Below are 13,057 nucleotides of genomic sequence, written 5' to 3' on the forward strand. Positions count from 1 at the left end.
GGGAAATCATATGGCCTGTTGCTCAGCTTAACTGCCCCAGAAAAGCCTTCCGTAAAAACATTCCAGCAACTGGTGGAGGTAATGAAAGAACATTTATCCCCAAAACCACTACTAATTGCTGAACGTTTCAGATTCCATTGACGAAATCAACATGAGGGTGAATCCATAGTCAGTTACGTGGCTGAGCTGAAGAGACTCACTGAACATTGGGAATTTGCAAATGGACTGAATGATGCGTTGAGAGACCGTTTGGTATGTGGCATTCTTGGTGAGGCCATACGGAAGAGACTGCTAACAGAGGCCGGCCTCACGTTCAAAAGGGCAGTGGAAATCGCAGTCTCAATGGAAACAGCAGCCAGGGATGCTGTTGAACTGCAGACAGGAGTAAAGGCAGTAAATGTAAACAAAATGGCAACCGTCACACAAACAAGAGAGCAAGAACTGTGTTACAGGTGTGGGAGGGGCTCACATTCCCCATCACAGTGTAGGTTTAAAGACGAAGTCTGCAGACTATGTAACAAAACTGGACATATCCAGAGGGTGTGTCGCTCGGGAAAATCAAGAGTGAACAAAAATGGAAAAAAGACACAGTGGAGTGCGCAAAAGAACAGGAAAGTGCACAACATGGAGGAGGCTGCAGACGACGAGTCAGACGAGGAGAGTGAACATACCAATAGCTTGGATGTTTACCATGTCAAAGGAGGCGGCAGGGAAGCTATCTGGCTTGCACCACAGGTGAATGGCAAACAAGTACAAACAGGGCCGCTTGGGAGATATGCGAGGCCCTGTGCGAAGTCAGATTTGCGAGGCCTTTTATAATGATGTAGGCTACTGTTATAAAAAAAAAAAAAAAAAAAAAAAAACTTACTTACTTATAACCGCGCGACACGCACGCACCGATATATTGCAAGAAATGCGCTCACATGCTGTGCTGATAGACAATAGCATATCTACTTATTTAGATAGTTTACAACCATGTTTGTTTCATTTCAAACCTTTTATACTCGTAAAGGATTAGGATTTAGGATAAAGCAGTCATCATACCCAACATTAAATACGCACAAGCCATTATTGACATGAATAGAGATGTTACTCACCACCATGTAGGCCTATCCTTTATGTTGAAAAGCTTACAGCAAAAGCAAAAAGACATGTCCCGTTTTTGAGAGTACACAAGCCACTTTCTTTCTATGTTTTCCCCATTTGGTAGTTTTCGGAGAAATAAAGTTTCACTAAAGTTCCTGTTCTCATTATTTTTAGGATAACTAAATCCAGGTTTCATCTTTGGGGGACCTCTTCTAATGATCACTTCTGTAACTGTAGAGTCCATATTATGTACCGGCCAATTTACCAGGATCATCATACATGACATATCTGACACCGTAGGCTCGTCTTGCGTTCCATCACTCTCAGCCCTGCTGCTGCTCTGAGTAGCTCCATCTTCCGCCTCCGTATCCTCTACTTCGCCACTCCTGACCATCATCACCTGGGGCTGGGCAGCCCCACTGCTGCCGGTGTAGCAGTTGTCCTCCTCCACCTCAGAGACATCATCTTTGCCTCTCAGGGGGGGCTGTGCCGTGCTACTACTAGCATTGCTAGTGCTAGCAGTAACGTTAGCTTCTTCGGTGCTAACGGGAGCCTCACTTGTTTTTAGAAATGTTTCGAACGAACCTCTAAGCGAGGCCCTGAAGCCTTCCTTTCTTTTATTTGTATTTCTTTTTTCAGCACCCGATTAACATTTTCTTCCTCGGTCTCGTTCCCTCTGCATTTTGTCCGTTGCACTAAGCAGTCACTATGCACAACAAGTGTCAACGCGCGCCCAAAAATTATTTTCACGTTTCACGTAAGGTGTCATAGGGGGAAATTACTTTTTTCTGTTGCTAAGAATCTCCCTGTCCTACAGGTATGCTAGATTTTAGATGTATGATTGACTATGATTATCACATGTGTGAACATTAAGAAATGTATTAAAGGCAAAAATAATAATATGGTCCCTTGCCCTTGCTTTGGAGGGCCTCGCCAGCCAGGGTACCAAAAAAAAAAAAAAAAAAAAATATTTTTTTTATTTTTTACCCTGCCTCACGCGAGGCCCTCCAAAGCGCGAGGCCCTGTGCCACCGCCCCAGCTAGCTGTATCAATGTGCACACACACACTTGGTCGCCATTCACAAAGCTCAGCTTTATTCCTCACGTTGTACATTCAACATGCAGTAGCTGGTATAGCGCCCCTACAGGCCACTATCGGTACATCTCCCTTTTTCTAAGGATTAAGATGAAGTTGATCTCAGAGAATAACAGTTCACAGATATTACAAGTCTATATCTATAGCTTAGCATACGTACTAGAATTCTCAAGATGTACTCTCCAGCTTGTACAAATAAACAATGTAACGGTACTCTAAACAGTACAATTATTACACTTCTCTTAACTCTTTCCTTTTTTTTTTTTTTCAATGAAAACAAACTGTAATGGAACCATACAGCATCAATTCACAAATATCCAGAACAAACAGTAATGACCCTGAGAACAGAACTCCAAGTCCGCAATAAAAAATAAAATAAAAATAATAAACCCACCCTTTCTGTGCGTGTTATTAGCACTCCTCTACAAGTCTCCTAGGTTTGACAATGGACCTACTCGGCCTTTGAACCCGCTCCACCCCAGGGGAGGGTGACTCGACAGGAGGGCTGTCCGTGTCTGATTGAGTATGCCCCCCTTCTATTTGCTCTCCCGGAGTCTCCCTGTCATTGCCATTCTCTGCAGGCTGTGGTTCTGGGCGTGGAATCTTCAACAGGTGTCTCCGGTTCCTGCGGATTGTATTGCCATTCTCGGTAAGTACCTCGTATGATCTTGGAGCAGTCTCTTTAAGGACCTGTGCGACCGGTCCCCATCTTCCTTCGCATCTGACTCTCACTAGGTCCTCTCGTTCAAGAGGTCCCAAGGCCCGTGCTCTTTTGTCATAGGCACGTTTGGACCGGTCCTCTCTCTGTGTGGCCCGGTGCTCTCTCTGCGTGCGGTGGTCAGCGCGCTGGAGCAGGTGCTCTGCTGACGGCAGCTTTGTCTTGAGCCTCCTGTTCATCAGCAACTCTGCTGGTGAGCGGCCACCTTCCAGCGGTGATGCTCTGTAGTTGAGGACTGCCAGGTACGGGTCCTCACCCGCTTCCGCTGCTTTCCTTAGCAGTCGTTTCACGATTTGCACTCCCTTTTCCGCTAGACCATTTGACTGCGGGTACAGTGGGCTTGAGGTTACATGCTTGAATCCATACTGTTTTCCGAACTCTGCGAACTCCTGGCAGCTAAACTGCGGCCCATTATCACTTACTAAAGTCACTGGAATACCGTGCCTTGCGAAAATAGACTTAGAATGAGCGATCACTTGCTTTGCTGTGGTATCAGACAACAGCGCATACTCTGGATAGTTTGAATGGTAGTCCACTATGATTAAATAGTCTCTCCCTTTCAGCTGAAATAAGTCTGCACCTACTTTTTCCCATGGCTCGGTTGGTTTGCTATGAGGCAGAAGCGGCTCTCTAGGCTGCATATATCTATGCTGTTGGCAAATCCCACATCGCTGTACTACAGTCTCAATATCTCTGTTCATGTATGGCCAAAACAGTACCTCACGAGCCCGCCTCTTGCTTTTCTCTATTCCCAAATGGCCCTCATGTGCTAACTTAGCCATCTCTGGTCTCATGGAGCCGGGAACTACTATTTTGTTACCTTTAAGGAGTACCCCGTCGATCACTGTCAGTTCATCTCTAGTGTGACGATACGGACTTGGCAGTATCCTGGCCTCATCTCCTGGTGAGAGGATGGCCGCTATGACCTCCTGCAACTCTCTGTCGCTTGCTGTTTCCTGCGCGAACTGGGCCCATTTCTCATTTGATGCAGGCAGCTGGGCCTTCACACAGTCCACATGGATTTGCACCTCCTGCTCGGTGCTGCTCGGGCCCGTGTCACTCAAACTCGCTCTGCTGAGAGCGTCTGCCACTATTAAGTACTTTCCTGGAGTGAACTCGAGCGTCATGTGGTACTTCTGTAGCCGTAACATGAGACGCTGGATGCGTGGCGGTGCATCTCCAAGTGGCTTTCTGGAAATGGCAATAAGCGGCTTGTGATCAGTCTCTAGTATTATTTCCCTGCCGTAGATATATTCATGGAACTTTTCACATCCGAAAACCGCGCCTAATGTCTCTTTCTCAATTTGCGCATAGTTGCGCTCTGCAGATGACATCGTTCGGGATGCGTAAGCGACGGGAAACCATTCTGTGCCGTGTCGTTGGAGCAGCACCGCTCCGAGACCCTCTTTGGATGCATCAGTAGAGACTTTGACCGGTTTGTCAACATCATAGTACTTTAACACCGGCTCTTTGATCAGGTTGGCCTTTAACACCTCCCACTCATTTGCATGTTCGTGTTCCCACTGCCATTCGTTTTGCTTTTCCAGTAGACTACGGAGGGCCTTTGAGCTTGCAGACAGATTTGGTATGAACTTCCCCATGTAGTTGACTAACCCTAATGCTCTTTGCAGGTCTGTTTTATCTTTTGGCGCTGGCATCTCTACTATTGCCCTTATTTTCTCTGGATCAGGCTGTATCCCTTCCGCGGACAACTTGTCACCTAGGTAAGTAACCTCGGTCACCCCAAACTCACATTTCGACTTGTTCAGTTTAAGCCCTGCTTTACGTGCTTGTTCTAGCACCCCGCGTAGCCTCTCGTCGTGTTCTTCTTTTGTTGTGCCCCAGACCACTATGTCGTCAATAAACACACCCACACCCTCCATACCATCAAACAGCTGCTGCACTGTTTTGTGGAACACCTCTGGAGCTGAGCATATCCCAAACGGTAAGCGGAGAAAGCAATGCCTTCCAAATGGTGTGTTAAAGGTACACAGTTTGGAGCTGTCTTCGTCTAGAACGATCTGATAGAACCCTGATGATGCGTCTAACTTAGAAAAGAAACGCGCGCCTGCCATAGCATTAGTTATGTCTGAGTTAGTTGGTAGTTTGTAGTGTTCTCTTTTGATCCACTTATTCAGGTCTTTTGGGTCTATACAGAGCCTCAAGTCACCATTCTTTTTCTCAACTATCACCAGAGAACTGACCCACTCAGTCGGTTCCTCTACTTTCCTCACTATGCCCTTCTCTATAAGGGCTTGTAGTTCTGCTTTCAGCCTAGCTTTAAGGGTCACCGGCACCTTCCTTGCCGGGTGGATGACAGGTTCCGCATTTGCTTTTAACTGGATTCTGTACTGCCCAGGTAGGCATCCTATACCACCGAAGACGTCTCTATATTGCTTCCTTATTTTTTCTGTGTCAGCTACAGTCTCATGCTGTTCCTCAGCTGCACCACTAGGTGTCACTACAGACCTGTCAATTACATGCACTCTTTTGATGAGGCCCAATCTCTCACAGGATTTCAGACCTAATATGGGCTGTCTATCACCCTCAACCAACACAAACATAGCATTAACAGAGTGCCCTTTCCTTGACAGTGTGACCCTACATACCCCTTTTGTAGGAATCGGTTCATCATTGTACGTTCTCAGATTAACCTTTTTCACATGCACTTTTGGCTTCTTGTACAGTTTATTAAAGTCTTTCATCGTCAGTATGTTCACCTGAGCCCCCGTGTCCAATTTCAGAGGAATTGTCGTTCCATTGATTTCCAGATTGGCTATCCACTCCTCCTTATTGTCCTCGTTCTCCACAGTTCCCACGAACCACTTCTCGTCATCCTCGTCTGTGTCGGTCGTGTCGCTGCCTTGTTGCACCACCTGTACTTTCTTTGACAGGCAGCATCGGGCGTAGTGATTCTTCCTACCGCATTTGCGACAGTCCACACCGTAAGCCGGGCAGTTATTCGCTGCATGTCTGCCCCCGCATCTGTCACAGTCTGTGTCCTTTGTGGGCCTGGGCGCGCGGGACTTTCCTTTGCTGTTCCACCTGCTAGCGGCCCTCTCATGCACTCTCTCATGCACCGCGTCCACCGATGCTGGTTCGGGCTCGAATGACTTGAGCTGCATCTTGGCGCTCTCTGACGCCTGGCAGATTTGTACTGCCTTCTCCAGGCTCAAATTGGATTCTCTGAGCAGTTGCATTCTCACCTTCTTGTCGACAACGCCGATGACGACCTGATCCCTTATTAGCGAGTCACACAATGTGCCAAAGTTGCACGACTGGCTTTTCAGACGCAAGTCCGTGACAAACTGTTCAATGGATTCTGACTCGGCCTGTACTCTGTTGCGAAAAACATACCGTTCGTACGTCTCATTTTTCCTAGGTGTGCAATATTCCTCAAACTTTGCTAGCACTGCTGCATACTTTTGGTCATCGCCCTCAGGAAACCGAAACGTGTTGAAAACGTCCCTCGCGGCTCTGCCTGCCACTGTGAGAAGCAGTGCTACCCTTCGACGTTCATGTTTCGCCTCTTCCAGACCGATTGCCAACACGTACAGCTCAAAACTTTGCTTGAAAGCTTTCCAGTTCTCGTGGACATTTCCACTTAACTTCAACTCGTCCGGCGACCGAATGTTATTCATCTTTGTAGGCTAGTGTCACCCCACTCCTGGTACCATGTATCAATGTGCACACACACACTTGGTCGCCATTCACAAAGCTCAGCTTTATTCCTCACGTTGTACATTCAACATGCAGTAGCTGGTATAGCGCCCCTACAGGCCACTATCGGTACACTAGCCCCCCCCTTAAAGCGGCCCTGAGTACAAATGGAACTGGATACCGGCTCTGCAGTGTCAGTGATGGCACACATTGACTTTGTGAAGTACTTTGGAGACCAGAAGCTGAACCCATCATCTATCCTCCTAAAAACATACACTGGAGAGAAAATCAAGCCCCTCGGAGAACTGCCTGTGGATGTACAACACAATGGTCAACAATGCATTTTGGACTTGTACGTCGTAAGAAGAGGAGGACCAGTGTTGTGGGGGCGAGACTGGCTGAGGAAGCGGCAGCTGGACTGGAAATCCATTAAGAGCCTGCAGGTGGCGCCAAACCCCACTCACAAGTCCACAGAGGTGAAACTGGAGAAAGTCTTGGATGCCGCAGCACCTGTATTCCAAGACGGCATCGGGACGTTAAAACACATCAAGGGAAAAATTGTTCTCCAAGACGGAGCCAACCCACGTTTCCACAAAGCACGCCCAGTTCCATACGCCATACGACAGAAAGTGGAAGCTGAGCTGGACCGCCTGGAAGCTGATGGGATCCTGTCCAAGGTAGACTGGAGTCCATGGGCCACACCCGTTGTCCCAGTAGCAAAGAAGTCAGGGGCAGTGAGGCTGTGTGGAGACTTCAAGATCACCATCAATCCTGTGCTACAAGCAGAACAATATCCATTACCCAGGATTGAGGACATCTTCGCAAACCTGGCCGGTGGAAAACGGTTCACCAAGGTGGACCTGGCTGAAGCCTATCTACAGATGGAGATAGAAGAAGACTCGAAGATGTTCCTGACGATAAACACTTTGAAAGGCCTGTACCGATACAACAGGCTGGTCTTCGGAGTGGCCTCTGCCCCGGCCATATGGCAGCGAGCCATGGATCAGGTGTTACAAGGGATTCCAGGCACACAGTGCTACTTAGATGTAGTGTTGTCACGATACCAATATTTTACCCTGCGATACTATACCAGCCCAAGTATCACGATACTGAGTAGTATCGCGATACCGCGGCACTTTTGTAACACTTTTTATTTTTATGAACATGCAATGTATTTATACAAGTTACAATAACTTAATGAGTGGTGCATGAATAACATGCATTTAATGCATTACACTGTAACTCTACAGGTAAGTAAAAGTACTGAAACCGATATTTTTGTGAATAACATGTTTATTAATAAGTAGTTTGAAACATCAAACAGACCAACTGGCCTTTTGCAAGAGTATAGCAAAGTAGGTGTGTGTGTGTGTGTGTGTGTGTGTGTGTGTGTGTGTGTGTGTGTGTGTCTGTGTGTGTGTCTGTCTGTCTGTCTGTCTGTCTTTCTGTGTCTGTATGTCTGTCCGTCTGTGGGGTCTTTTTCACGAACTTGAAACGTAAAAGCAAACACTGGCATATCAAAAAAATAGAGGGCTACTTCCAAACTGTAGCTCAAGACTTAACTCAACTTAAGAAAACTCAGTGGTTTTAATTTTCTAGTTAATGCCCACTGAGCTCGCAGGAACCATAGGAACAATGTTTGAGGTTGCTAACCTGTTAGCCGACAAAGCTAACGCGATGGGTAGTCGCGAAAAAAGGCTGCGTTCGTCAATTCGCTCTGGAAATCTGACCCGCACTCGCGGAACGCCTCGCGGAACGCTCGTCCAATCAAACGAATCGGTCGCTCTGTGACGTTGCACCCAGTGTGCGCTCCGGCGCTCTCGGAGCGAATTGACGAACGCAGCCGAAAGTGTTATGAGTTGCCCCGCTGGTACCGTGTTCAACACGGTAGTATAGTATTCCACGGTAGTACCGTTGTATAAAGCTTATGGTATAGTAGGCACCGTGACATTTTGGCACCGCGGTATATCGTTGGTACCGGTATATCATGCAACACTACTTAGATGATATCATTGTGACGGGGGCCAACGATAACTAACACCTGGAGAACCTCCAGAAGGTCTTACAGAGACTTCAAGACTACGGACTCCGGGCCAGACGTGACAAGTGTGAGTTTTTAAAATCATGTATCACATACTGTGGCCACACCATCGATGCACAGGGCTTGCATAGATGCAAAGAGAAAATCGAGGCCGTCATGGAGGCTCCTCAGCCACAGGATGTACAGCAGCTGAGGTCGTTTCTCGGATTCATCAACTACTACAACCGGTTCATGCCTAACCTGTCCACGGTGCTCTACCCGTTGAACCAACTACTTCAGGCAGAACGGAAATGGAAATGGACCACAGAATGTGAACAGGCCTTCCAGGAAGTGAAGAAGCTTGTGACATCGGAGACAGTACTCACACACTACGACCCCTCCTTGCCTGTGAAGTTAGCATGCGACGCTTCGCCGTATGGTATAGGAGCCGTTATGTCACATGTGATGCGGGACGGGACCGAAAGACCAATAGCGTTCGCCTCACGCTCCCTGGCCCCGGCCGAGAAGAATTACTCTCAAATAGACAAGGAGGCGTTGGGCCTGGTCTGGGGCGTAAAACGGTTTAACCAGTACCTGTACGGCAGGGAGTTCATCCTGGTGACTGACCATCAACCACTGGTCTCGATATTCAACCCCCAGAAGGCGATTCCCGTGACAGCTGCAGCACGGATGCAACGCTGGGCCCTGTTCCTAGGAGGGCACCGGTACAAGATCGAATTCAAGAGAACACTGCAACACGCCAACGCAGACGGGTTGTCCCGGCTGCCACTTGACACAGCAATAACGACAAAGGGGGACAAGGAACCGGTGGAGATGTTCACACTCATGCAACTCGAAAGCCTCCCGGTGACGGCGGAAATGATTGAGAGAGAGACCCGGAAAGATGCAACTCTCTCACAAGTGTACAGAGCAACGCAGACTGGCTGGACAACCCACGAAGGGTCTCCCCTCACTCCCTATTACCGACGTAGGGACGAGCTCACCATTGACTCTGGATGCCTTATGTGGGGAATGAGGATCGTCATCCCCACCAAGCTCAGGTCCAGGGTGCTGGAAGAGCTACACAGTGGCCATCTGGGAGTGGTGAAGATGAAAGCACTCGCCAGGAGCTACGTCTGGTGGCCGGGGATTGACCAACAGATAGAACAGCTCGCCATGCATTGCTCTGGCTGCCAGCGTGTACAGAATGAGCCGACAGTTGCACCTCTCCATGCCTGGGAATGGCCTGCATCGCCATGGCAACGTATCCACATTGATTTCGCCGGTCCATTCATGGGGACAACATTCCTAGTGGTGGTCGATGCATGTTCAAAGTGGCCAGAAGTGTTCACCATGAGCTCCACGACAACAGCCCACACGATCGACGTGTTGAGAAGCCTCTTTGCAAGAACTGGTATCCCCGAACAGTTGGTGAGTGACAATGGTCCTCAATTCACGGCTAATGAATTCCAGATGTTCCTGAAGCTCAATGGAATTCGCCACATAACATCAGCCCCCTATCATCTGGCTACCAACGGGCTCGCCGAGAGGTTCGTACAAACCCTAAAACAAGGTCTGCGAGCTATGGCAGATGCCTCTCTCTCTCTACGTCAGAAGCTGGCCAATGTCCTGTTTGCCTACCGTAACGCCACTCACGCTACTACCAACCGGACACCCGCCATGCTGTTCCTGGGACGTGGGTTACGCTCAAGACTGGACTTGCTTAAGCCAAATCTGCGGCGGACTGTAATGGATCGGCAGATCAGACAGGGTCTAAGGGCGCACGACAGGGAAACACGTCAACTAGAGATTGGACAGACTGTGCTGGCCAGGGATTACCGTGGAGAACACAAGTGGGTGCCCGGCATAATCAAAGAAAGACAAGGGCCCTTGTCCTACACTGTAGAAGTAGCTCCTGACACTGTCTGGCGACGCCACCTTGACCAACTACGGAGGTCAGAGGTACGCACTGCAGAAGAGGTGGTGGATCCTGCTGCACGTATCACCGCTGCTCAGGAGAGCCTGAGCCTGCCTACCTCCAACACTGCTCAGGAGAGCCTGGGCCTGCCGACCTCCGACCGTGAAACGGGGTGTCTGCCTAGACCTGGTCGGCCCCTGACCCCACGCCTGGGTCTCCCTGCTGGTGGTGCGAGCCCGGGGGTCACACCCCCGGAGGAGAGACGTTATCCAACACGCACCCACAGACCTCCAGACAAACTATCTCTCTGAATAAGACACTAGTGTGTTTAATTATCCGTTTAAAGCAAGGGTATTGTTAGTTATGTTCAACCTAGTAAATGCTATGGTGTTTAATGTTGTTGTTATCTAGGAGGGGAGGAGTTTGGGTTTGCATCTATTGCTCTAGCATTGTTTATTCTACCTGGCCTGAGTACGTTACGTCACTACGTTATTACGTACCTGTTGGACGTACCTCCCAGCATTCCTATGTAGGACGTGACATGCAATGTAACATGGTCATTACTCCAAGTAAAGAAGCTAGTAAACTACAGTCCGTTTCTCCGTGTTTATTTGAGTAGCCTACTAACCACAGTAGGTACACAACACATTCCAAGGTCATACGGCTCCACCTCTAATCCAACAGGAACAGTAGTCGTCGGGGGGCTAGCAAGGCTAGCCCTAACATTCGTCGGTGGGCTAGTAGCTAAACTCACGTTAGTGCTAGTAATAGTCGGGGGGCTAACATTAGCAGCAAGGGTCACGTTGCTAGTAGTAGCAGTCGGGGTGCTACTAGTGTCAGGCCCACAGTCGCTACTGCTGGTGCTATCTCTCTGTCCATTGGGGTTGGGTGCAGCTGCACCTTTCGAGGATTTAATCCACTTTCGTATATCCATCTAGGCAGGCCTAACGTTACTACAAAAAGCACTGACTTTGCTCGACTGAGTCGGCTCACACAGCTGAAATGGCGGTAGCAGCAGCATGCAGTAACGTGCAATATTTCAACTTCTTTTCAAATGATTGGTTGTCACTAGAATCCCTTCCAACAAAATGAAAAACACATTATTGTTTCTCAATTTTTATGTCTTAATTTAACATAAAATATAGAAGATTAATAATAATATATATATTTTTTTTTTATATCTGGCCGCCAGTTGTGGGGGCACCAGCACCATAGTGATGGGCCTGGTTGGGCCTAAAGCCTACCAAAGGTTTTCTATGAAGGAAAACCTAAAAAAGTCAGCAATTGAATTTGCTCATGAACGCAGAACAAGTAGATGTTAAACAGAGTGCAGAAAAACTTGTTTTCTTTTCTTTTGTGTTTTGTTTTCTATAACTGCACTTTATGGATGTTTAAACGTTGACATTACTTCCCGAGGCGGACAAGAAAGGATGCATGTCAACTACGAGACGGGTCGCTGATTGACTCTCGCACCCAATCGCCGACCATACGACTCCAAAAACGATACGTAAACACCCTGCCAGCGTTATCGTCTCGTCACAGTCTCAGATCACAAATTCGGTAGTCGTGAGTCGGAGTCGTGAGAGTAACAAGCACCGCAGCGCACTCAGTGGGTGCCCGGCATAATCAAAGAAAGACAAGGGCCCTTGTCCTACACTGTAGAAGTAGCTCCTGACACTGTCTGGCGACGCCACCTTGACCAACTACGGAGGTCAGAGGTACGCACTGCAGAAGAGGTGGTGGATCCTGCTGCACGTATCACCGCTGCTCAGGAGAGCCTGAGCCTGCCTACCTCCAACACTGCTCAGGAGAGCCTGGGCCTGCCGACCTCCGACCGTGAAACGGGGTGTCTGCCTAGACCTGGTCGGCCCCTGACCCCACGCCTGGGTCTCCCTGCTGGTGGTGCGAGCCCGGGGGTCACACCCCCGGAGGAGAGACGTTATCCAACACGCACCCACAGACCTCCAGACAAACTATCTCTCTGAATAAGACACTAGTGTGTTTAATTATCCGTTTAAAGCAAGGGTATTGTTAGTTATGTTCAACCTAGTAAATGCTATGGTGTTTAATGTTGTTGTTATCTAGGAGGGGAGGAGTTTGGGTTTGCATCTATTGCTCTAGCATTGTTTATTCTACCTGGCCTGAGTACGTTACGTCACTACGTTATTACGTACCTGTTGGACGTACCTCCCAGCATTCCTATGTAGGACGTGACATGCAATGTAACATGGTCATTACTCCAAGTAAAGAAGCTAGTAAACTACAGTCCGTTTCTCCGTGTTTATTTGAGTAGCCTACTAACCACAGTAGGTACACAACACATTCCAAGGTCATACGGCTCCACCTCTAATCCAACAGGAACAGTAGTCGTCGGGGGGCTAGCAAGGCTAGCCCTAACATTCGTCGGTGGGCTAGTAGCTAAACTCACGTTAGTGCTAGTAATAGTCGGGGGGCTAACATTAGCAGCAAGGGTCACGTTGCTAGTAGTAGCAGTCGGGGTGCTACTAGTGTCAGGCCCACAGTCGCTACTGCTGGTGCTATCTCTCTGTCCATTGGGGTT

The sequence above is a fragment of the Nansenia antarctica genome (genome assembly GCF_963989245.1).
Source record: "Nansenia antarctica genome assembly, chromosome: 1".
Lineage (NCBI taxonomy): Eukaryota > Metazoa > Chordata > Actinopteri > Argentiniformes > Microstomatidae > Nansenia > Nansenia antarctica.